At 37.3% G+C, this 26,828-nt stretch overlaps 1 protein-coding gene across 1 annotated transcript in view; it reads left to right on the top strand.

Annotated features, from left to right (window-relative positions):
* CYP7B1 (oxysterol 7alpha-hydroxylase) overlaps positions 1-26,828 on the top strand; it is a 295,913-nt gene that overhangs the window by 46,375 nt on the left and 222,710 nt on the right. The gene's annotated exons all lie outside the window — the stretch shown is intronic.

Below are 26,828 nucleotides of genomic sequence, written 5' to 3'. Positions count from 1 at the left end.
CTCGAGACCAAAAAGGTCTCCCCTTGATCTGTTCACTCACACTCCACTTGGGGAACAGATAACTTTTAATGTTAACTTAATCAGGCAATACAAAACAAAATAACAGACAGGGGAGAATAGGAAAAGTAAAGTGGGGAAAAGGGGTCCCTGTCTCTATCTAAACCCTTTCCCCCCCTCCTACAGTTTGGGGTGAACTCGGGCCTTGGCAGTCTGAGACCCCCTGAGAGAAAGTCAGGTTGACTCACCCCTGGGCAACAGGTACTGAGGTAAAGTCTGCTCAGATTTCTCTTCAGAAAGTCCCTTCAATTGGGAAGTGTCGAGGGAAGGATTTCCAGTCACCAGCAGGAAAAATGGGTAACCCTCAGGAGAAAGTCTTCATCCGCCTTCTCTCTTTGACATCTCAAGACGAAGAGACCTCACTGCTCTCCTCACCAGAGTCTTCTCTCCTCAGGATTCCACTCCTGGGGTCCCTCCCCCATCGAGGTGATCAATTTCATATACTCTTCAGTCTGGCACTTTTTCTCTAGTGCCAGCCTCTATCACACTGGTGAGGTATGTAAAGATTAAAATTTAGGGGAGAGGGGGAGACTGAGGCATCTGAGGCAGAAATTAGTTTCTCTCTGCAAGGATTATTATATTTTTTAGAGGTTTATTAAAGGTTAAAGATTAAGAATATACAAGTAAGAAACATGTGTCTAGGCCAGAGGCCTAGACAAAATAACCTCACATCATGGAAGAGACGCCTCTGCTCCAAAACGGAAGTTCAAAAGCCCCCTCAAAAGCCTTTTCCTCAGTTTAAATCCCTTCTCGATCTTGGCCCAGGTGAGATTACAAGGCATTCTGGGGAAGTGGAGCAAAGGCTCATGGGCATTGTAGTCCTGTATTCGAGTCTATTTTTTACATTCCCCCGTGTGATCATTTGCAAAAAAATTAATTTTTTTCCAAAGGATCATGAAAACATAATCAATTTAAAGATTACAATAATGTGAGGATAAGAGAAAAAAGAATAAAACCAATAATTGCTGAACACATTGACAAAAAGCCATTAGGGGGCAGTCCCCTTTGGCATAAAAGTATACATACAAATAAATGTTCAATCAACCACACCCAAAGTTCAATTTTGTGCAACTTGTGGTCTGGAGGCTTCTTCATGGTGGCTTCTCCAACAGTTCAGTTCTGGATTCAGAGAGGCAGCATCTTCTTCACCTAAAATTCTTCTCAAAAGGAATTTAAACTTTGCAATTTAAATAATGATATTTTTTTAGATTCCCCCGTGTTGTGGGTGATTGAAAGATTCAGAATCAGTTAGGGATGCATGGCTGAGGTATGAGGTATATGAATCAATTGGCAAGAGATATTAAAAAAGACATCAGAAAATCCAAAAGAAAAGAAAAATTTCTGGATGAAAATATAGACTATCAAAGTCTTATATGTAAAAATTCCAAGTAGAAGAAAAATAAATCTATAACAGGTCCTTCAATCAGGGCCCAATCAAAATGATCTAAGTAATGATGCATTTACCCAGTCAGTGCCAGGACTACAGAAAGGTACCACACTATGAGAGGCAGAAAAGGGGACCAGATTATAGAAGCCAAGTAGGAGCCAAGGTTTTGGGGATACTAATCTGTGAGTATCTTCAGAGTGAGTGTAGATACAAGGAAAGCCTATGTCTTAACACATGTTAAACATAGTAACCTCGAGTCTTCACACTAGGTTCAAGACCTTTGATTTGGCCTGGAAGTGCATCAATCCATCCTAGATTGGCCTTTCTTTGGCCCTATGAAATGGCTCTTGTGTGTAGCTCTTGTCCTGGAATCAGACAGAATCATTAAGCAAAGTCCCATAATTTATTTAAATAATTAGTGGCATCATTTTTATAGTCACAAGCCTTTTAGGGCATGTATTAGCAAATGTATCTTAAACTTAAAAATCAAAAGGTTAAAGAAAATCTTAATACTGGTGACATGTGCTTCAAATATAAAAAGGAGAGAAAAAATAATTTAAAAAAACTGAAAAAGTATATTGCACATACAAGAAAAATATAATAATAAAAGAGCTTTTAAAAATTCAAAAATATAGCTTATAACCATTGACCACTCTGTGTCAGTTAAGAAAATATAAAATACAAGGCTTTCTCACCAAAAAATGAGATCCATTTCCTCTTTGTATCTGGCCATGATCACTGTGAGTAGAAGGCAAATGAATTGAACAAGGTTAACAATTTTTTCATCTTTAAAAATATAGTAGTACAAATATGTAGATATCAAAATCCCCAAAATTCTCAATAGCCCAATTAATTACAATAGCAAACAAACACACTTTCATATTTCACATAAGTTGCTGTATGACATTTTTAAAACCTATGAATTGATGGACATTTGTCACAATCTTTACAAACATAGCAATCCTTCAACCTTGGTATTTAAACATATTTTTTAAAACAAAGTAAAACTCATCTTGGGTTTAGAACATAATCAAGAAATCTATATATCATTCTGGTAGAAGTAAAATAGTGAGCTGAAGAGCATAACTAAAGAGGTGCTCCTTTTTCTTGGAGGCTTATAGGGATACAAATGCCCTGAGATTAACTGCCCAACTTCCATTCACATGTGGGAAGGTTGGGGGTTATAAAATACATTTCACTTCAGCTACTGTAATGGGCCTTACCTCGTGGTAGGGGCAGGCAAAAATAACTAGATTGTTAAAAAAAAATTCCAAAAATCATATTTAAAAAACCCTTAAAATCAAATCATTTGAGGTATTTAGCACATTAAATTTCCAAAGGTTGTTAATACAATTATAACCAGTTCTGAAGTCCATCTATCCTCGGCAAAATAAAAAAAAAGCTGTTTTTTACATATGGGCTTATTCACAACACTATTTGTTCAACACAGTTATAGGGGAAAAACAACAGAATTTCAAAACTCAGTACATTCAAAATAAATTCAATCAACCTTCAGTTCACAGAATAGTATTCAATCCAGTAATATATGAACTTAAAATCACAAAGTTATATCTTAAACAAAAAATGCAATAGAATACAGAGATTTTTTTATAAACCATTGGAGTCTGAAATGCCTTAGAATATAGCCTTTACTCTCTTCAAAGTTCCTTGGGTTTTGTTTGTTTGTTTGTTTTTAATTTTCCATTTAAATGTCTATTGTCCGAAGGTAGAGTAGTAAAGGCTAGGCTATGGGGTTCAAGGGATCCGTCCAGGGCCCCATAGCTGGGAAGCGTTGGAGGCCAGATTTTAACTAGAGACCTCCCGTCTCTGGGCCTGGCTTCCAGTTCGCTGGGCCACCCATTTTCCTCCCCAAAGTTAAAGTTGAATCTTTGGGCTGAGTCTGCTCCCTGACAGGCAGGCAAAATCAATGAAATTGCCAGAAGAGTCAAAAATCCTTTTAAACAGCCCATTGCTATTAAGTTTCTGTTTGAAAAGATCTGTTTCTTCTCTCTAGTCTTTTCTGTCTTTCCCCTCTCTGATACCCCTGTGGTCAATACCCCCAGCCACGTGGAGGCTTAGCCTAAGGGAAAATTACCCTTCTCCTTTCCCTCGGGTCTCTCCCCTCTGCCCACGTGGCCAATACTGTTACCAGCTGGTCAAAATGAGTCCTGAGCGATCTGCTCCAAGGATCTGGGTGATGAGCCGGCTGGGTCAGGCTCCTGGGTCTGGGGCACAGAAATAGGCAGGCTGCGGGCCGGTGAGAGGCCAGGAGCATGAGCGGCTGCGGGGGTGGGCAAGGCCGGGACCAGGTACCAGGTGAGGACGATCAGGGCTGCAGGTTGCAGGCAGGAAGCGGCGGGGCAGGTCCGGAGCCTGTAGCAGCTTTGCGAGGGTAGAAAACCTTGGCCAGAGAGATATGGCTCAAAAAAAAAAATTTTTTTTTCTAGGTACTAGATATTAAAACTGAATTTAAGATCAGAAAAGAAATCAGAAGACTGAAAGTTCTTTTTTCCATTAGGTTGCCAACTGTAAAGATTAAAATTTAGGGGAGAGGGGGAGACTGAGGCATCTGAGGCAGAAATTAGTTTCTCTCTGCAAGGAGTATTATATTTTTTAGAGGTTTATTAAAGGTTAAAGATTAAGAATATACAAGTAAGAAACATGTGTCTAGGCCAGAGGCCTAGACAAAATAATCTCACATCATGGAAGAGACGCCTCTGCTCCAAAACGGAAGTTCAAAAGCCCCCTCAAAAGCCTTTTCCTCAGTTTAAATCCCTTCTCGATCTCGGCCCAGGTGAGATTACAAGGCATTCTGGGGAAGTGGAGCAAAGGCTCATGGGGATTGTAGTCCTGTATTCGAGTCTATTTTTTACAGGTAAAAGGAGGAAGATTCCCCCTGCTGAGAGGCTGTCTTTGAAAAATAGGGTTCCTGAGAAATGGGTCACCTATGATAGCCTGAGGGGACATCTTCTTTATTGATTGATGTTGAAGATACCCCAGAGAAGGTAAGCATGCCCTCCCCTCTATCTTGAGGGAAAAGCCTCCCTCCAGACCAAGGTCACTCAGCAGGGGTCCAATAAGGGCCATTTATGGTTGAATAGCTGTCCTTAGTTTCTGATCCCTCTATGTTCCCCTGAAATGAGCATCCTCTTATCTGACTGTGGGTTATTTAACTCAAGATGAATTTAATAACAAGGTGGATCAGGAAGATATTAGGATAGAGGGAAGAGGGGTTCCCTATAATTTTTCCCAGATTGGGTTTGAGTCTCTCTCAGCTTTTGAGCTGAGGCCTGGCCTCGCAGGCTGGTGGAGGATTTCTTTTATTCCTGTCTATGCATATCTGTGCTAGTTTTCTTAAGTTCAAAGTCTTTAGCAGTAGAAAGCAAGAGGAAGAAAAGTTTCTGACTTTCAGAGCTGGTTGGGCCTGTCTCTTAGGGCTGAAGCCCCTGAAGATCAGCCTTACAGTTCAAACTGCTCCCCATGAATCCTTTTGTCTGATGACACAATTACAGGAATCCAGGTAGAGCACACGGTTAGGAAAATTCCAGGAATAGTGGTACTTCTATCCCAAAACAGGAAGAGAGCACTCCTTCCAGTCCTAGGGCCAAGAAAGAGAGGCCAGAGACCAACTGTCACTCTCCAAGTCCCCTCCCCCCACCAACTGTCATTTTTGTCAATATCTTCTCTCTAATATTCCAACTGCTGTTTGTTCCACCTGAGTGACAGAAAGACCAGAGCATGCTTCAGTTTTCCTTTCCACACTTCTTTGCTCATTCCAAGACCAGGCTAGTTCTGTGTGAATGTAGGGAATTCATTCATCCTTTCCTAATTTCATCAATACCTTGGCCCACAACACTTTATCTTCTGATAGATCTGGTCTCACATCTCACCACCTCATCCTTGCAGCCAAACTCAGGAGATCCTATTCAAATATTCAAATAATAAAATTGGTCCTAAGGGGCCTACTCTGTCCTTGGCCTGCCCAGTTGACTAAGACTTATGCTGCTTCTGGCTTACCCATTTGGCTAGGATTTAGACTACTTCTAAACCTCCACAATTGGCTGGGGCTCACCCTAGGTTGCTTCCTACTTGCCTTGGGAGCTAGGGCCTGCCCATAGCTGGCTGAGAACCACTTGTGGATCTGTGCAGTCTGTTCTGTCCATGTCCCATGGCTATTTCCAGAACATGCCTTGCAGCTGGCAGAGACTGCTATTATTCAATGCCCAGTAGTTATAACCCATAAACTAGGATGCCACTGACCTTTCCACTTCATTATTGGAGTTACTGGAACTGTTTTATACAGGCAGAATGACATTGCCAAGGTAACTCTTGACTTCTAGTGCTGTCGATGCCAGAGTGCTGTTCTTTTCTTATTAACCTTTTGCTTCTTGAACTCTCTTTTTGGATACCTTAGTTCTTACCCTGCATTCCAGGGCATCACTTCCTTTTCTGTGTTTTTGTAAATACATGGAATGAGTAGGAACTTCCTCTTTATTCTGAAAAGGAAATTCTCCATGTATATGAAGACTTTTGCCACTGGTGGGGGGGAAACCTAATGTTTCTAACAAGCCTATTATTTAGGGTTACTTTTCTTCCATATCACTTTTCCCCCTAATTTAAATAATTAATTTAACTATTAGCAACAATAAACAGACAAAATCCTCCTACTCATAGAGCCAAATATTGTATATTAAGAGTAAATTTTACAAGGTAGCTAAGTGGCTCAATGGATGGAATGCCAGGCCTGGAGGCAAGATGACGTGGGTTTAAATCAGATTTTAGACACGTCTTAGCTATGTGATTCTGGGAAAGTCACTTATTTGCCTACCATAATTCTTCTGTTTTAGAGTTTTTATTAAGACATTGGGTAAAGATTTTTAAAACGAGACTAAATTTGATTAATAGATTCAAGTACAGTCATTCATAAACATTAAAATTGAATTAAAATTTCTTTAACAATTGAAGTTTTAAAACATCATATTACAAAAGGTGAAATATAATTAATTCCCTTTTCCCACATCAGGAATTTTGTATGTAGTTTTTGTGAACTTTAGATTACTCTACCCTACTTAGTCTAACAAAATCAGGAATGTCTACACCCATACTTAAGGATTAAGTATTTAGGAGGATGGCCTATGACAGACATGCGCTAGCAAATGACAAATCAGAAACAGCTGACACACCCCTGGGCTGTCTTAAGTCAAGCTTAAGCTACCATTGGTACAGGTGAGACACAGGAAAGTAATGTAAAACCATCTATATATTTGGCATCTCTTCCTCTCTCTGGTCTCTTTGACAACGGAGAAGTGGCTGGCAGCAGCTTGCTGAGCATTTTGGCATCTTGGTGTGGCATCTTGGTTCAGGCATCTTAGCTTATCTCTCATAGTTTAGGCTGATACTTTCTCCTTACCTTCCAAACACTATCCTATTAGAGAAAACTTCTAATCTCCCCCCTGGCACAGGCTAGGTGGGGAAAATCCTAAACCTTTTCCTTCTTCCTTCTCCTTAATTTCTTTCCTCTGTATTAATTAAAATCACCATAAATTTCTAGCTGACTTGGGTATTTTATTTAGGATATCCCCTGGTGACCAAAATTAATTTAGATTAGATCACAACCTTAAAATTATCCTTACATTTTAGTTGAGGGACATATTTCTGACAACCTAACTCAAGACCAAGCCCATGCGTTTATAATTTAACTACCCAGCTTGCAAAATAGATCTGAGCTTAGGAAGAAGCCGAGGATGGGCTATGGACCCTACAGCTGCCAGAACTCCTGGAACTTGGAGAAACTTCTGTTATACTTTCCAAGCCTATCCTTAGCCCCTTTGAATCATACTAACAAATATCTCAGGGGAAGAGGAAATTAGTCATTAAACATTTCTGTTGCCATCCATGCAAAACTGGAAGAACCTGATGCCATCTAGCAGTGACTAGAATCAATAGATTTTAAGACTTTAAATTTAGGTTTTATGCTAAATATGAAAGTTCTGAAGTAATATTCTGGTTGCTGATTTAAAAAAAATACTTTTTTTAATTACTTTTTTTATTTTAAATTAAAATTTTTTTTTTAAAATTACTGTTAGCTGCTCTTAACAATTTAGTTTAATAGTGATATAGTAAAAGAGAGAAATGTAGGAAGGAAATAGAAAGTATTGCCTAGCTAGATACCCTCTAATTTCTATCCAACTCACCACCTGGCAAGGGCTCTCAAGTCCCTGATCTTCACGTGGAGTCATGGTTGTCTTTTAAGCCAGGAGTCTCAGTGGTGTCTTCAGCAAGGTTTCACCAACTTAGCCTCCTCCAGGAAAGGAAGGCCTCTCCAGAAACAATCTGTCCAGAAGCCAGGAAAGGAAGGCCAGCTAGCCACCCAGCAAGCCAATGCAGGATCTGGGAAAGAGTCTCCTCCTTCAGTCCAGTTCACTGACTCAGTCTCCAAAGATGAGCTCCAAAAGAGAAGTTCAAAGAAGAATTCTGAAGAAGTCCAAAAGAAGAGGCCCCCAGACAAAGTTCAAGACTTTATAGTCCTTTTTCCATGTCACTTCTTGTCCCTTCTTCCACTTAACGGAACCAATTGCAGATTTTCAATTTGCCTACCACTGTCCAAGGTGGGTGGCAGTAGCCTTTGGAGGTGTGAGCTTACCTTAGTAAATGACCCATGGATTCTCTTGTTTAGTGTTTTGCAGGGATGCTTAAGTTTTTGATTGATTAATTTAAAAGTTGCTGATTGAGAGACAATGAAAGTTTGATTCACTCTTCACAAGACCAGTCAATCACTAAATGCTTTTTAAGCACCTATAGGCACTGTCCAAGGTGCTAAGGATATGAACACAAAGAATTAGTCTTTACTCAGAATGAGCTTATAGTCTAATAAGAGCAAACAGAAAAAGCCTATGTAAGTACAGAGAACATAAATCTGATAAGTGGTGTTCACTCAAACATGTGGGGTGACTAACACTAAGAAACAGAGGAATGATTTGGGAGGGAAATTTAACTAGATCCAAGAGGTGTGAGGGAGAGTAATGTTCAATAATGTGGGAAAGATAGGTTAGGGTCAAATTGTAAAAGGTCTTCAAAACTAAACAGGAATTAATATTTTATCCCAAGGACAATTGGTATACAGAGTAATTGTTTAGTAGATATAATCACATGGTCAGATCTGCACCTAAGGCAAATTTGTCTTCAATGTGTAAAATAGTCTTGCTGAGGGTGGGAGAGTAGAGTCAAGGAGATCACTTAGGAGACTATTACAGTAATTTAAGTAAAAAAATTACAAGGTTCTGAACTAAGTGGTTTCTGTGTAAGGAGGAAAAAGTGGTGAATATAAGAGATGTTGTAGAAGAACAAAATGGCAAGATTTAACAGAATTTGGGAAATTCTTAGTGGGCTCCCATTTTCCTGAGAGCAAAAATATTCACCCCCTCCTCTTATCCATTTGCTGAATCAGGAACTCATATGTAGTCTGGGGCACACTGAATGGTTATTTTCTGTAAGTATAGGTGAATACCATTCCTCTTATCAGGGTTCAAACTAGACACACCAAGTAGACTCTTAGTTTCCCACCACCACCACCTCAGAAAAAGGAAACCATTTTTAACTACAAATTTTAACTACAAAACTACAAACCCTTCAGATTCATACTTTTCTGTGAAAATAAGTCGTAGGGAGTTACTTTGTTAACATAGAAGTTAAATGGCATACCCAAGACTACACAGTTGATGTTAGAGACAGGATTTGAACTCAGATCTTTCTGATTATAAGCGTTGTACTCTCTCCATTGCACTGTATTTTATCCATGTCAGTATCAAGTGAAGCCAAACCAAACCAAAGCAAAAAAATCAAAAGACATAATGAACAAAAACAATTTATTAAGTGCTTATGATTTGTTTCAGAGATATAAAAGGAAAATTAAGATAAGCTACTTTCATAGAACCCATATTCTAATTGAGGAATATAAAACAGACAGGAAGGTTCAAATTGAAGGAAAGATAGAATGGCTAGAAGTCCTAATGGCTTAATGATAGGACAGATGACAATGTCTAGGAGATAGTAGACAATAGTGTTAGTGCAGGACTCCATAACAGGGAAGATAGTAAGACTTGGTTGGCCCCCCTCTTATCCAAAGTTTATCCATTCTTACCATTTTTAAACAAATCCTGTGAGAATCCATGATTGCTCTATGGAGGAGGGGAACTTATTTCTTTCTGCCTCTCCATGGTTCACCCCACCCCCCACAATCACCAATGGTAAGGGGATTGAGGGCCTGAGGGTCTGAAAGGAATAGGGACTCATCATCTTACCAAATGAAGGGAAAGGGGATGGGACCATTAGCAAGAAGGTACCGGACTAGGACAAATCTACCTGGTTAGACTGTGTAGATTGAAAAGAGTAAAAAATGTATCTGCTAGTTTCAAGGAAGTTATCTTGTGCAAAATCCAAAAAAGAAGAGTAATTTTAAAAGTGGTTGAGTTTTTTTCTAAAAACTGGCATTTATAGATGGAATGTTGATTGCATCAAGGCCCGCCCAAAGTATATGACATTCTTAGGGACATCTTTACTGACTTAGCAGAGATCAACCTAGTAATTCACACTGGAAAAACCAAGTGGATGAAGACTACCTACCTAATGCTTAGATTGAGGTGGAATTGGATGGGAAGCCTATTAAGTTAGTATATACTGATGTATATAACAAAGCAATTTTATTGATCCTTACCTGCCTGATGCTATAAAATAATCTTATTAACCCTAACCTCCTGTTGCTGTTTTATAATAGCTACAAATTTTTGGATATCACAGAATCAAAATTATGAATTATTAAAAATCAATGAAAAGACACATGGCTATGCACCTAAGCTTCAATATGATACCAAGGATTATTTTTATTAGAAGTGGCAGAAAATAATTAAGAATTGCACAAGGACATGGGTCTGCTGTTAAGCCACAGTTAGAGTTAGCTCAAGGATAGCACAAATGCCACACTGTTATCCATGAAATAGTGCCAGAATGAGAGGGAAGCCACCCATGTATTAAGGGTATCTTTTTGGGAGAATTTTTGGAAAAATAAGACAAGCATAAAATAGTTTGAGCAGTTTGTGATTTGTGTTCACAGGAAAGGTGTTCACAATAATAAAGTAAATGATCTCACTGAATAGCTTGTTTTTTTAAAATAAAATAATATCCTTATACATGAATTGGTAAGAGAACATTCCAATCAATGTACATATTTCTCTTTATCATGGATGATGTTAGGACCACTGGTATAGTCTACTTTAAATTCAGCAAACATTTATTTAGTACATACTATATACTTGATACTGCACCTGTCTCTATAGAAGAAAAAAAAAAGCAAATAAAAAAATAAAGAAGACTATTGCCAGCAAAGGAGTCTACATTCTGTTGGAATTTTGATTTATTCTTTTGAGGCAATGATTTTTGTTGTGTTGAAAAGGAATCATCAGAACTTTTTGACCAAGGGCCTTTTTTCTGTAGCATGTATGTTTTTAATTTATTCTATTATAAATTATCTATGCTTTTCTTTTTTCCTTACTCACCTGATATCTTTTGCAGATTCAGCTCCATTTAGTTTGGGAAGCAATATAGGGAAATTAAGTGGATGGTTAAAGTGCCCTTAATTACTACATATTTCAAGATATATGCAAAGAACTGCACTTTATATGAACATTTAACATTTTTAGAGGAATGGTTCCTCTGTCTTATAAGATGAAATGACAGATTCATGTCATTTTTTTTGCATTGCATCAACAGAACTAAAAACATTTTTTTGAAACTTTACTTTTGTTTTATTTCATATTGATGTGTCAAAAAACTCTGTAACTTGTCAGAATGGAATAAGAATAAGAACAAATAAGAAAAAACATTCACCCCACACACATACACATACATGATTTTTACCTTCAAAACTGAGGGGGCTTTGAAGCCATAAAAAGCAACAAACTTCCTATTCATAATTATTTGAAAGAGCCAGCCCCATTCTAAAGGAAAGCTCTAGGTTAATAGATTAAGAGGGTTATAACTACTCATGGCTAGATGTTAAATGTTTCAGGAGTATGGGAAGTTGTGGAACTACAATGACCTCATCTCTGAATAATCACATGTTAAAAATGGCATATTATTTAATCTCATTAAATGTAACTTAAAAGTTGCTAATAGATCTTTTGACTTAATATGAATTTTTCTACTAAGTGTAGTAGTTATACTTTGTAATGTTTATTTCCAAAATTTGAAGTAGGAGCTTTAGAGTAGTAAATCACTGATCCTGGGATGACAGAAGAGGCAGAAGAATTCAAATGAATTCATTCCAGTTGTCAGTATCTGTCAGGCTGACCCTGGAGAATTCTCTAAACCACCACTGTTCCCAAAAGTAAAATTTCTTCTAGGAAAGCCTTTAAAAGCTTTGAAAAGCAATAAAAAAGTACATTCAGCTACCAAATTGAGCTTCCAAAAGTTCAAGAATTACTGCAGTTTCTCTCTAATAAATGACAATGACTCTCCATCACCTCAAGAATCAAATATAAAATGCTCCATTTGTTTTTTAAAAACCTTAATCACTTGACCTCTTCCTACCTTTCCAGATTTCTTATACTTTACTCTCTTCTGTGTTATTGTTATCCAGTGACAGTAGCCTCCTTGCTGTACTTCATATCTTGTTTCAATTCTGACTTGTCAATAGCTATTCCTTATGCTTAGAATATTTTTCCTCATTCCCTCCTCCTCCTAGTTTCACTGGCTTCCTTCAGCTTTCATCCAGAATCGCAATTTCTATAGAAGACCCTTCTCATTCCTCCTTAATATTGATTCCTTCCCTCTGAAATCACCTCCAGTTTACTGTGTTTAGATCTTCTCTCTGTGTATGATTCTTTGCATATTGTCTCCCTCATTAGACTGTAAGTTCCTTGAGAGCAGGGACTGTCTTTTGAGCCTTTCTGACTTAAGCCCCAGCACTCTTTCCATTTGTGCCACCTAGATGTCCTAAATGGACTCATAAGAGATATAACTTCAAAGTTTTTCTTTTGCATTTATATGCCTTGGCCACTACAGATATAGGTCACTCAAGTTCTCTGGCCCTTGTTGTCTTGTCTTTAAAATAATAGTCCTAAACTCACAAGAGTTTTTCTGTTACAAAATAGGAAAAGAACAATGGCTATCCAGGAAGAGAGTGGTTGTTCTCGGCATACTAAGTATTTTTTTTTAAAGGAACTCTAATCCAGGTCCTCAGCTACCTATACAAGACTCTATTCACTTCCCTACACTGCCTTCAAAGACCTAGATCAACATGAGTGCTTACCTACTATGATTCCCAGGTACAAATTTATATGTTTTTCAGTAGGTCTCTGAAGACCTTCTGAGATTCTGCCTTCAACATGAAACAAAGATACATAGTTGGATCTGAGAACACCCTGCAATTCAAGTCATGAACCCTTCTGATAATGCAAAAGGTGACTTTTGGACACTGCGTCATCCCCACTCAGCTAATCTAATGCTAAATGTAGTTCAGAGAGGTCTTTATAGTCATTTCCCCCCTTATCTTCTAAAAGAAACACTTGTGATCCTGTTGGGGTTGAAATCTATCTCCTTTCAGTTCTAAGAACCTGGAGGTTCATAGTACGGTTTCTTCTCAAAAATCTCAGGTCATTATCAACATGTACTTTCCTGATTCTGCTTTCTTGGTCTAGTATTTGTTTTCTGCTACAGCAAAGTGACCACCTACATTCAGTGTGGGTTGCTTTTAAGGACAACTCAACCAATCTGCATTTATGGGAGATCGATGTTGGCCAAGTTGTGCCAATATATCAGTACCTTATTGTTATGCTTCATAATGACTCTTTAAGTATTTAATAACTAACTCATTATGAGGCAAATGGGATTATCTTGATCAAAGCAAACAGTACTTTGTCCACATAATCATATATGCTTATCACAAGCATCTGGTCTTCAAACTTACAAAGTCAAATTGTTTTTGCACTGTGGATCCTTGGGCTATTCATGCTCATTATAAATTCAAGATGGAGACTCTCATCTCAAGAATACTCCTGTGTCATCACTTCCCTCAACTTTTGTTCCATGTCTGTAAAACTGGAGGCTTGAGCTAGAGAATTTATAAATTTAGGAAGTAACAGGGAACGTGAGGTAATATTGAATTTCTATCAGTCATGGAAAACAATTAGAAGAATTGGGTTGGCCAAGGCCTGTGAGGACCTTCATATAATGAAATCGTTGATGTAGAAGAGAACTTTGAGTAGAGGTATACCAGTATCAGGAGTCATCAATGTAGAATGCCTAGGTAAAATTGGGATCCCAGGAGTGAACAATAGCTCTTCTGCTTTCCTTAACTGACAGAGAGTAGAGGTCTGAATCTAGCTCCAGAATTGTTTTTCTGCAACCCCTAAGTTTGAGCATATGTCTATACTAGGTTTGTGCTGCCTGGGCTTAGGAGCATATTATGAAAGGCCTCCTATGCCAATCTAAGAAGTTTTAAAATTTTTATTTTATTCTACAGATGAAAAGGAATCACTTGGAATTTTTTTTGAGCAAGGAAGTGCTATGTCTCGATTGATGCATTCAGAAGAGCTTGTGTGAAAGATAAATTAGAAAAATAAGAAACTAGTATTAGGATGACTATTAAAGAAGATATTACAATAGTTGACTCCAGGAATAATGGGACTCTGATCTTGGTAGTGTAATATTTATAGGCAAAATGTAGGGGATTGAAGAACAGGGATTAGTAAAGGTTTTGTAACAGAGAATGGAGGAGTTGAAGGGAGAGAGAGAATATGGCTGCCGGTGAAGTAAAAGGAGGAAGATGCCCCCTGATGAGAGACTATCTTTGAAAATTGGGGTTCCCGAGAAATGGGCCACCTATGATAGCCTGAGGGAACATCTTCTCTATTGATTGATGTTGAAGATACCCAGAGCAGGTAAGCACAGACCCCCCTGAGGGACAAGCCTCCCCCCAGACCAAGGTCGCCCTGCAGGGATCCAATAAGGATCATTTACTGTTGAATGGCTGTCCTTAGGTTCAGCTCCCTCTATGTCCACTGAAATGATAGTCCTCTTATCTGAATGCGGTTATTTAAATAAAGAAGAATTTTAATAACAAGTTTGGATTGGGGAGGTATCAGGAAAGAGAGAATTGGGATTTCCCTAGATCAGGTTTGAGTCTCTCTCAGCTTTTGAGGTGAAGTCAGGCCTTGCAGGCTGGTGGAGGGTTTCTTTTATTCCTGTTTATGCTCATCTGTGCTAGTTTCTTAAGCTGATAGTTTTAGCAGTATACAGCATGAGGAAGAAAAGGTTCTGATCTTCAGAACTGGTTGGGTCTGTCTCTTTGGGCTGATACTCCTAAAGATCATCCTTACCATTCAAACTGCTTTTCTTAAGTCCTTTTGTTCAATGGCAGGATCACAGGAATCCAGGTAGAGCACACAGTTGGGGAAATCAGGAATAGAGGCACTTCTATCCAGAGACAGGTAGAGAGGATCCTTCCAGTCCAAGGGCCAAGAAGAGAGTCCCTCAGGAGACCAACTGCCACTCCCAGTTGCCCATCCCCTCACCAACTGTCATTTTTGCCAATATCTTCTCTCTAACATTCCAACTGCTGTTTGTTCCACCTGAGTGGCAGAAAGTCCAAAACTTGCTTCAGTTTTCCTTTCTACAATCATCCTGGTTTGATGTAGATGACTGTGTGAATGGGACAAGGGAACTTATATGGCAAATATTTTAGGGCCATATAATAATCTCTATGTTTTTTGTAAACTGATTCAATGTGGGAATTGAGAGATGGGAGATGTTAAAGATGACTTTAGGCTTTGAGTGTGGATAAGTAGGTTAATGTTGTCATCTAAAGAAATGTTGAAATTTGGAAAAGAATGAAGTGGGGATATCAGGGTGGATGTAGAGGGGGAATTTTTTTTTAAGTTTTTTAAGTTTTCAAGGCACTTTGTGTTTGATGTGCTGACAATGTACTCCGGTAGAAATGTTCATGTTTAATGAACATTAATGAAATGTTTAATGATAATTGACATAAATTTGGAGCTAAAAGCACTCTGAGTACTTCATTTCATTTGGGAGTCATAGTAACTATATTGATTGGAATCTTGAACCCTGGGGATTACATTTCCCACAATTCTCCTTTTCCTTTCATGTATGTGCATTATTACGCTGAGTGAAGTTTTAGTTTCAGGTTTTGGCCACTCTCTCTCTCTGGCTGGATCCATTTGGAGGTGGGGAGCAGCTCACTCAATTTGCTTCAAGTTGAATTTAATAAATAGTATTAAACATAATACTTGGAGTATTAGATATTAATTTTAATCTTTAAATAACCCTGTGAGTTAAAAACTATAGGAATTATTATTCCTATTTTGTAGATGAGGAAACTGAGCTTCAAAGAGGTTAAATTACATACTTGTAGTCAAGTAGCTAAGAAACATTAGAGACAAGATATGAGTCTTTCTGATTCAACACTGTATCTACTACATAGCACTGGCCAAACTTCTCAGCTCTTATTGCATGACTAGTTGTTATCCAAAAGGGCATCTTTTCTCAAAAGATTAACATGATTAAAATATCTGTCATTAACTACATTGTAGCCCTGTGCTATACCATATTATTGGTAGCCCCTGATAACTGTGCAGTTTAGCAAAGGCTTTAAATACACTGTAAAAACTTGGTGAAGCAACCTATTTTATTACCCAATTTAGATTTTATTTCCTCACAGAACTAATTTCATCTAAATATTGTTAATTCATTCCCTTAATTCCTCTTGCATATGAATTAATACTGTAGTTATAGAAATGCCAGAATGTTCTAGGGATAGTTCTTTTAGTCCAACTTAAATTGATTGTCAGCCCAGTCACAGCCCAGCCCAGATATAGGTTAAAAGAAAGGTATAGTACTTAAAAATTTTGTCCAGACATGTTACCATAGCACATTAAAAAAAGTAAAATAAATAACCACAATCAACTTGCTTGAATTTAAAAATAAATTGGGGGGGGGGGTTATACTGAAAATGGTACTGGAAAAGTTAATTACTACTGCATTTTTATAAAATGGACAATGATATTTTTACAAATTCTTATTAGGCCCTCATTCTGTGTGAAAGCTCTATAAACTCATTGTGTTATGTTCTGTTTTATAATTTATAGCAGATTCTGAAAACAAAAGAATTTTTTCATATGTGGAATTCTGGGCAGTGGTTCAGAATCTTAACTTGAGAACATTGCTGTTTCTCTCACTCCCCCCCCCAACCTTTACCTCTCCCTAGCAACAGCCCCTATTTTTCTCCCCATGGATTATATGAAGCAGTGAATGATTTGGATATTGTACTTACTGTACATAGTTAAGACAAGGCCTCATGAAGAGGATAGGACTATGCCTTCAGCCATATGGTGTGCTGAGTTTTGGGGGAGCAAACCACTAAATGGTAATCCAAAATCTTAGTTAGAAAAAGAAAAGTTGTGTGACTAGAAATAGAAAAACAAATCCATATGTCTATACTGGTGTATGTCCTCACCAGTGTTAAACAAATGCCCTGGATAAGTGTTTTTAGATGGTCAGCTGAGGACTGGCAGATTTAATTTCTAAAGAATCTGTATACCAGTGTGTCCTGGTTCCTTCTACTCCATTTGGGTTGGAGGATTTCAAGCCAGTTTTATTTCAGTGTTGTAAATCAGTAGTTATATTTTTAAAAAGACATTGTCAGTTCCTTTGAGGAAGGAAATGTTCATTTCAAGCAATTGCAGGATATGAATTATGGCTCCAGCCATTTAATTTTTTACATTTCAATTATTAAAACTGCAGTATAAAAGCATCCATGAAATACTGATGTACTCTAGAAGTATATAGTATATTAGGGAGGATCCAGTCCCCCTAGAGCACGAAAGCTAGATTTTACTTATGATCCTAAAGTCTGCCATAATTATTAGGACAAAATCACCTTTTTTTTGAGTTATGGTAAATTTTCAAACACTAAAAGTGTAATTAAACCTTCTTTGAGAGATTTTAATTTCTTTGAAGTTTTGTATTTAGTTTAAATAATATTTATCACTATGCCACTCTCATGTTTAGCATTAAGGTGATAATGGGCATTAGAATACAATTATACATGCTCTAACATAAGCAGGGATTTTCAGTTACATAACAGTATTTAAAAGTCTCATACAATTCAACAAGTTTTTATTTAGTACTATGGGCAAAGAACTATTGTGTTAGGGAGAAGGTAGAGAAAGAGGAGAGGGAGAAAGAAGGAGAAGGGACGACAGAGATAAGAGCAGGGAGAGAGAAAGAGATGGAGAGAGAGGGAGAAGAAAGAGAGAAGTTGAAAAAAAGTTCAAGATAGATACTTGAAGAAAAACCATTCAGAGTGTGGAAAGGAAATCACGTGTGCAATGCAATACATGCACAAGGACACTGTGGAACCCAAGCTGTGATCGATTCAGTGAGATGATTTTGGACTGCACCAGGAATATCCTCATATGCCATAAGAATTTGTCAAAAATGTAAAATTTGTATGCAATTCCAATCAGGGAGTTTATAAGACCAAAGGCTTAGGAGGTCGTCCCTTAGCATATACTCCATTTGAATGCATACAGATAGATTTTATCAATATGCCAAAAGACAAAGGGTTTAAGTATTGCCTTGTCATCATAGACAGACTGACTAGATGGCCAGAAGTTTTTCCTTCCAAAAAGAACAATGCAGCATTTGTGGTCAAAATCCTATTAAAAGAAATCATACCTAGATTTGGGATTCCCTCAAAATTGGACTCAGACCGTGGAAGTCACTTTATTCAGTCAATATTAAATGAAATTTATAAAAATCTAGGAATACAAGCAACACACCATATCATCCCCAAAGTTCAGGGCAAGTGGAAAGATTAAATAAAGACATTAAAACATTGATAGGAAAATTTTGTGCAGAAACACACCAAAAATGGACAAACATTCTGCCATTAGTTCTGTTCCATCTTAGAACATGACCCAGTGGAGATTTGCACATCTCTCCATTTGAGATGCTATATGGACACGCAATTTGGCAAGGAAGGACTTGTAAATCAGCTTACATTGCCATGATAGGTGGAGATTGTCAATTAACAAAATATATACAAGCTTTACAGACAAGAATAGCAGAATTGCATGAAATGGGCTTGATACAACAAACAGTACCCCTGGATTACAATTTGCACAACATCAAACCAGGAGACATAGTATACTTAAAAAATTTCAATAGAAAATTGACTACAGACATAAAATGGACTGGACCACATGAAGTATTGCTTACTACCCCAACAGCTATAAAAGTTGCAGGGAAAGACTCATGGTTTTACTGTTCCCACGTGAAACCAGAAAAAGTTCAACACCACTGTAACAGACATCGAAGATAATTAGACAACAGATAGGGCTGAGAAATGGAAACAAAAACTGATTAACATAAAAAGTACAACACAAAGAAATAATAGTGACACATAATGTTGGAGACAACTTCCCAGCCCAGAGGAAAAGCAACCCAGAGGAAAAGCAACCCAGAGGAAAAGCAAAGCAGAGGAAAAGCATCCCAGAGGGAAAGCAACCCAGAGGAAAAGCAACCCTGAGGAAGAGCATCCCAGAGGAAAAGCATCCCAGAGGAAAAGATTTTAAACCAGCCCAGAGGAAAAGCATCAAGAAAAGATGCTAGAGACAAGAAACAAAGAGGAAAAGCTGAAATGGACAGCTAAGACTTTGAACTTGTAAATTTGTTTATATTAGAGGACAGATGGAAAATGAGACTTATATGTAAGACTGAGTGTGTTGAAATAATAAAACAAAAGTAATTTCACATTTAGGGAAATAGCATGCATTACTACATAACATGGAAGAAAGAAGAGATCCATCAGTCAACATGAGAAGTGGAAATCTGAAAAAACTTGATAAGTATTAATTCAACACAACACTATTAGACACAAAACACAAAATCACTGACATATTGAGAGGCCTTGTTTATATAAACAAGTGTCTGAAATTGTATCTATGCAAAATGTAAATATGTATATAGTTAGTTCCATAAGGTCTTAGGCAAATAGAAAGATCAATAGATATTTCTATTTGATTGACATCATGATGTGGAACAATGTATATTGTTGTATTATATGTAAATAATTTCTGTAAATAGTATATTAGTTTTAGTTAACTTAGAGTATTAGCACTAAGATTCAAATTTCTTGTAATAGTTTTGTTCAACATTTTTTTGTACTGAATTTATTGTAAAACCCCAAAACTAACCTTGCCCAAATTTTCCTGCTAAGAATTCCTTAGAGTAGATTTAGTAAATTGGTAACTATAATATAAATATGTGACCTTGGGAAGGTCACAACAAAAAAAGGGGACAATTGTGGAAAGGAAACAAGACTGATAGTTTGTGGGGGAAGGGCCCAACTGGGAGTGGCAGTTGGGTCTTGTGACTAGCACTTCTTTCCGGCCGGATGGGTCTTGCTTCCGGGGTGTTGGAGGAGAGAGGAGCATGGTCAGCCCAGTCTGGCGTGGCATGCTCTTCTTGGTTCAGCCGGAAGATTCAGGCCCAGGATTCTGAAGGTTAGAATTGTTCTTGTGTGCTTTCGGTGTACTGCTAATATTCTGAATTAGAACAACGAGAGTAGACGGGTGTGGGACAAACTCTCGGCCAGCCTCTGGGGCCTGGCCTCAGGTCTGAAGCTAAGGAAAAACTCCAATCCCAACTGGTTATTAAACTTTATGTTATTTGAATTCGCAGTCAGATAAGTGGCCTATCTTTTCTGGTCATAGAGGGAGCTAAACTTCAGTTTCAGTCATTCAAAGAAAAACAAACCTCATTGGACCCCTGTGGTTACCTCTCAGCAGAGGGCATCTCCCTCTCTTGCATCACCAAGCAATATACCCTCTCTCCCTCACCTCCTCCTTACTCCATACAAGCCCCCCATTTATCCCCCATTTCCCCAATCCTATTTCCTTTCCCAATAAATATTACAAGAGAGAGTGGGGTGCAGATGATACATATAGATGGGTTATGCCCACCAATTCTGCTTCTACTCATGTAGCTGAACAGAACTGAAGAAAGTCTTTGCAGTGGACCGCACCAATTCTACTACAGATTTGTTATCTAACCTAAATCTCAGCATCCCTAAAGCAAGGTAATCCTTTTAGCCCTTCCTAATTGATCCTTTGCCTCACTCCCCACAGAGGCTATTCTAAGACTTACCTCTCTCACTTACCCCTTTCCTACTCTGCCAGTTGAAGACTATAGCTCATGACTTATTGATAGGATATAGACCATTAGTTATCAGTTCCTTTTTATTCCCTTCCCTCCATCTCCAAATCTTAGGACATCCCTCCTGATAATGAGTTAGCTCTTTTCCTAACTAAGACCAACATAACTACATATGCCCTCAATCCTGTCCTCTTATGGTTGCTCCAGCAGATTATTACTTTGATGATTCTCTTTCTAATTTTCAACCTTTCCCTTCTATTGGTTCTTTATTTATTATAAACAAACTTGCCCAAACCTCCTCCATCATTTGGGGGATGATAATGGGACCTTTTTTTTAAATCTTTGGTCTCGTTAGCTATTTAGCGGTGGACTCTCTGGATCAATGCCTATTAATATTTTCTGAATTCTATTTTTTAAGAAAAGCCTCTTTTACAAAGTCTTTGATCCTTAGCAAGATGGCAAAGATGCAAATTCATTTTATCCTGTAGTCATTCTAATCAGTTTAACATTCTACCACTACCAGAATTTTCCAAGAACATTATATATTTGTGAAAGGTTGCTGTTTTCATTGTCACCTTCTTTACCTCAAACTCTTCAGTGATCTCTTCAGCAGTCATGCATATGATGATGAACCCAAGCTATTGGGTCCCATGACAGTTAAATGATTATTTTTATGACCAGACATCTGGCTGTTTGATCCTGTAAACCAGATATCACAGAACACTATTGTTTTGAATCATACTTAGGCTTTGGACAGCTTGATAATATCTAAGAAGACAGTTTGTTTTATAGTAATGATTTCCTGTCAGTTCTTAGGACTGACATGTGAGTCCAATCATGTATTAACAAAAAGCATATTAATTTTCAGTGAGCTGGAATTAAAGGAAAATAAGAACTGGCAGAGAAAGCCAGCTTTCTGACTTTACCTAAATATCTCTGCTCTTAGCACTTGATGTTATTACACTAAATACCTTGAACAATTATCAATTGCCAGCTGTATGTGGTAGTAGTATTCTAGACTCTTGGAGGTCCAACAGAAAGATGATAAAATTAAAATACATAAGGAGACAAACATTTTTGGACATGGGCAGTGTGAAAGTTTGATTTGTCAGATTATGCAGATATATTTTGATGGCTTTATTTTTTCACTGTGCTTAATGTCAATTTTTTTTCTGCCCAGTGTGGAGTAATGGGACAAACATATTTTAAAAACTCCAAAAGTAAAAGATATTTAATATTATTTATTGCTAGTTACTAGTGCTTACATTATAACTAAAGAGCACTGAACTACATCACAGAGGAATGTTGAAAATAAATTGCATCATCTTGCTATAAAAATATGTAGTATCCTCATAGATAGGAATGCTTTTCATATTGTTATTATTGGGAATGAATAGGAAATATTTATGGGGAAAAAGTAATTATTAGGTGCAAAAGATTCAGAGTGGACACCATTTGAATGTTAAATCAGTGTGTTGCTAAGACAATGCTGTGTAATAAAATAAGTAAGAAATATACTTCAGGGAAATTATTTTTAAAAAATATATAAAATTACTATCAGTGCTCTTAAGGGATTTCTAGTCTAATGGGAAAGGAGAGGATGGATAAAGCATAGTTAGATTATAAAACATCAAAGGAGGAAAGTGGGGGATTAGAGAAAGCTTCAGTTATTCAATAATATGGAAGAAAAAACCTTTAAGGTGACATCTAAAGAACTGCCTGTAAAAAAGGTTGTAGTTGGACTGTCAAGAATGGAGATGGGGGAGAGCATTTCATACAAAGCAATGATCATCACCTTAATTTCCTGCAAAATGAATTTGCCTGCCATGATTCAGAATGACATTTTTGTTTAGATTTCAAATATTCACATGTATGATCAACTGGATATTTACATAATCTTCATGGGAAATTCATAAATCTCTAGTCACTCTTTTTTCTGGATCCTCTTGCAAAACCAGTAAGCATGAGATTTTTTTTAACCCTAACCCTTCCATCTTAGAATTGATACTAAGTATCACTTCGAAGGCAAAATAGTGGTAAGGGCTAGCCAGTTGGGGTTAAGTGACTTGCCCAGGGCCATACAACTAGTAAATATCTGAGATCAGTACCTTCCATCTCCATGCTTGGTTCTATCCACTGAACCACCTAGCTGACCTAACATGAAATTCTTAAGGAACTAAATGCATAACAATTTCCAGAATAAAAAAAACTTATAGGCAGAGAAGGGGAAAAAATTAAAAGAATGAAAGTAGATATAAAAAAGAAGAAAATGGTGTAAAGATGAGATAAATAAAATAGAAAACTACCTAGAATTTTTTGGCATTGATCAACAACATTTACCTGGTGTTTTAAAGGACAATATAAGAAAAAATGATGGCTACAGAAGACATTTTATTTCTCTGTCATTTGAGAATTGTTTAATGAATACCATGACTCACTTTTTGTCATCTTGACCTACTTTTTCCACAGTTTCTGCTGGAAATCTCTCATTCTGATAATTGGATCATCAGCTCATATATATTAGCACCACTATCAAGATATTATTTCTATTATCTCCTTCCACTCAATCTGGTTGTGATTTTGTTTTCTCTGTAGGGTTGACTTTCATATTGGGATCATGGAAGTCAAAAGCAAAAACAAACCAAAAACAAACCCCAATATAAACCAAGAAAGGTATAATTGAGCTTCTTTCTCAAATGTTCACAAGTTCTTAGTAAGGACTTTAAACAGAACTTGAAATAACAATTTTTTCAAAGAATGATTGCATCTCTGAATGTAGTTCTAAAGTAAAAAAAAAATTCAATGCCAACATTAACTTATTAAAAGTAAATGAAAGGGGCAAGCTAGGTCGCTCAGTGGATAGAGATCCAGGCCTGTAGACAAGAGGTCCTGGGTTCAAATTTGGCCTCAAAACATTTTCTAGCTTTGTGATCCTTAACAAGTCACTTGACTCCCATTATTCAGCCCTTACCATGCTTCTGCTTTGGGACCAATACACAGTATTAATTCTAAGATAGAGAAGGTTAGAGTTAAAAATAGTGAATGAAGATATCAGACCAGTTTCCTTAGACAGATTAAAAAAAATCAAAATGGCACCACCCACATTATTTTCAAAAAGCCCTTTCAAATTTCAAGACTAAATGCAAAGTTATTATTAATTTAGTATTCAACTTAAACTACTTATTAGTGTTAGCTTCAGATCAGCTAAATGTAAGACTCAATAGAATTGTATTTTTTAGTGCTGCGTATACTTTATAGTGAAGTGGGGCCCTTCATTTGATCAACGACATCATGTAAGTAAATGTCTGATCATTTCATGGAACTTGTAATAAGCAGTTTTGCATGTCATATTTTTATAAACATGCTGATATGCTATTATATTTACCAATTATTTATTTTGTGCCCTGAGCTCATTAAAAATATATCTTCCAAAAAGACTTGTACCAAAATATTCATAGCTGCACTTTTTGTGGTGGCAAAAAAAAAATTGGAAAATGAGGGGATGCCCTTCAATTGGGAAATGGCTGAACAAATTGTGGTATCTGATGGTGGTGATGGAATACTATTGTGCTCAAAGGAATAATGAACTGGAGGAATTCCATATGAACTGGCAAGACCTCCAGGAATTGATGCAGAGTGAAAGGAGCAGAACCAGTAGAACATTGTACACAGAGACTGATACACTGTGGTACAATGTAATGTAATGAACTTCTCTACTAGCAGCAATGCAATGATCCAGAGCAATTCTGAGAGACCTATGAGGAAGAACACCATCTACGTTCAGAGGGAGAATTGTGGGAGAAGAAACACAGAAGAAAAACAACTCCTTGATCACATGGGTTGATGGGGATATGATTGGGGATGTAGACTCTAAATGATCACACTAGTGCAAATATCAATAATATGGAAATAGGTTTTAATCAATGACACATGCAAAACACAGTGGAATTGTACATTGGCTATGGGAGGGAGGTGGGGTAGGGGTGGGAAAGAACAAGAATCTTGTAACCATGGGAAATGTTCTAAATTAATTAATTAAATAAAATTTAAAAAAGAATATATCTCCCAGAAATTCCATTTATCATTTTTTAGAAGCTCTTTCCCACCAACTTTCCTGCCAATGACCCTTCCCCTTCCTGCTTCTATCTCACCTCCATGGGAGGGAATTCTGAGCCCCTATGCCACTCTGATTCTCAAGTCCATGCTTCTTTCTAAGTTGTTGAGGGCCAGCCTCCTCCAGCCCTACCAACTGCTGACTAACTAGACTTGGCAGCTTACCCTACTTGGATGAGCAAGGGAGTCAATAGCTCTAGTCTCTTCTGTAATATGGAGGACCCCTGGACTTTGTCATCAACTCTGCTGCTGAGCTCTAAGGACCATCAGTTTCTTTCAGACTCTTGGGTTTTTGATTAAGATGGAAAATATTCAAGATTCATTGAACTGTAAAATGAAAAGTGCCTTGGCCTTTTCCATATATTTGTATGTCTTCAAATAAAAATTATATATATATATATATATATATGTATATATATATTTATGTATGTGTGAACATAAATATATGGGCATATAATAGCCATACTTTTTAACTTTTAGAGTAGTCTAATAATGGTTTTCATTTTCTGTTCAGCAACATTGATACATCACAACAAACATTTATTAAGAACCTTCTGTTTTTGTATAGCACTTTTCTAGCTTTTTAGGGAAAAATAAAATTTAGATAAGACATTCCTGATTTCATGAAACCTACAGTCCAAAGGAGAAATAAAACACTATGACAGATAGCCATAATTCTCAATATGAATAAATTCTAATAGTGCATGCTCCCTAGATTTATGTTTGACAGCAGGTCTCATCTGTGAGTTAGCCAAATTTATTCCACAGTTTTAGAACACTTTACTTTTTTATTTACAAAATTCCCTCAAACAGAGGCATGCATAGGTTTAATTACTGTCTTAATGACTATTGGCTATGCAAATCCATGTCTTGTCAGACCTTTAAACTCCAGTTTCTGATTACCAACTGCCTCTTTAGATATTACCAACTGAATGACCTACAAACATTTCAAATTCAACATGTCTATAACCCAATTCATCATCTTTTCTCTCAAACCCAGTGCTTTTCTAAGCTTCCTAACTTCTGTCAAAGGTACCACAATCCCTTTCGACATCCAGTTTCCCATTTGCATTGTTATTTTTGACTTCTCACTCACCTTACATGTTAATTCATTTGCCAAATCTTCACAATATCTATCACATCTATGCCCTTGTTTCCATTCACATAATCACCACTGTAGTTTAAGCCATTCTCACCTCTCTCCTGGACTACTGAATTGTCCTCCTAATGGATCTCTTCCCATTCCAATCCGTCTTCTATCGGCTGTCAAAATAATTTTTCTAAGGTGCAGTTTTACCTTTATCCTACCCTCATCTCTAATAAACTCTAAATGCTTCCCCATTGAATACAGGATCAAATATAGACTTCTCTGTTAGGCATTTAAAACTGTTTACAACTTGGTCCTATCTTCCCTTTCTGGTCTTAATAAAGTTTATCAGGAGCAGGTTGAATTCAGCTCTAATTGGCTCTCAGGACCTAATTGTTAAATTTTCAGTGTGTATAATTTACAATTCAGAAGTTGGCAAACACTCCATATCAGGGCTTGATTTATTGTTTTCATGATTGTCTAGACTTAAGAAAGGGACGGAGAAAATCTTAAAAATGCACAGTAAACTTAAAAATGTGTTCTGTGAGCATGTTTTTTTTTTTCCTCCCAGAGAATTTGTTAAACATTTGCCAAAATGTTTCTGACTCTAGTCCTCTTCATACACACTGAGGTCTGGCCAAAATCTTACCATCCTTTACATGAAGGAAATTGATGTATGCTTTCTTTGCCTTTACATTGGCTACGCCCAACATTTTGCAATGTGCTTCATCCTCTCCTCTCCTCTTGAATACTTAGCCTTCTTCAGGGCTCAGTCCAAGCACCATCTTCTACATGAAACCCTTCCTTATCCCCTAGCTTCTATTAGTCCTTTCCACCTCCAAATAGTTGTCTTCTCTCTCTTTTGTATGTAACCATAAACATAATGTGCATGTTGTCTCCACTACCTAGACTGTAAAGTCCTTAGATACATGGACTATTTAATGATAACCGTAT

The sequence above is a fragment of the Monodelphis domestica genome, chromosome 3, assembly GCF_027887165.1.
Source record: "Monodelphis domestica isolate mMonDom1 chromosome 3, mMonDom1.pri, whole genome shotgun sequence".
Lineage (NCBI taxonomy): Eukaryota > Metazoa > Chordata > Mammalia > Didelphimorphia > Didelphidae > Monodelphis > Monodelphis domestica.
This window is presented reverse-complemented; position numbering and strand designations above follow the sequence as displayed.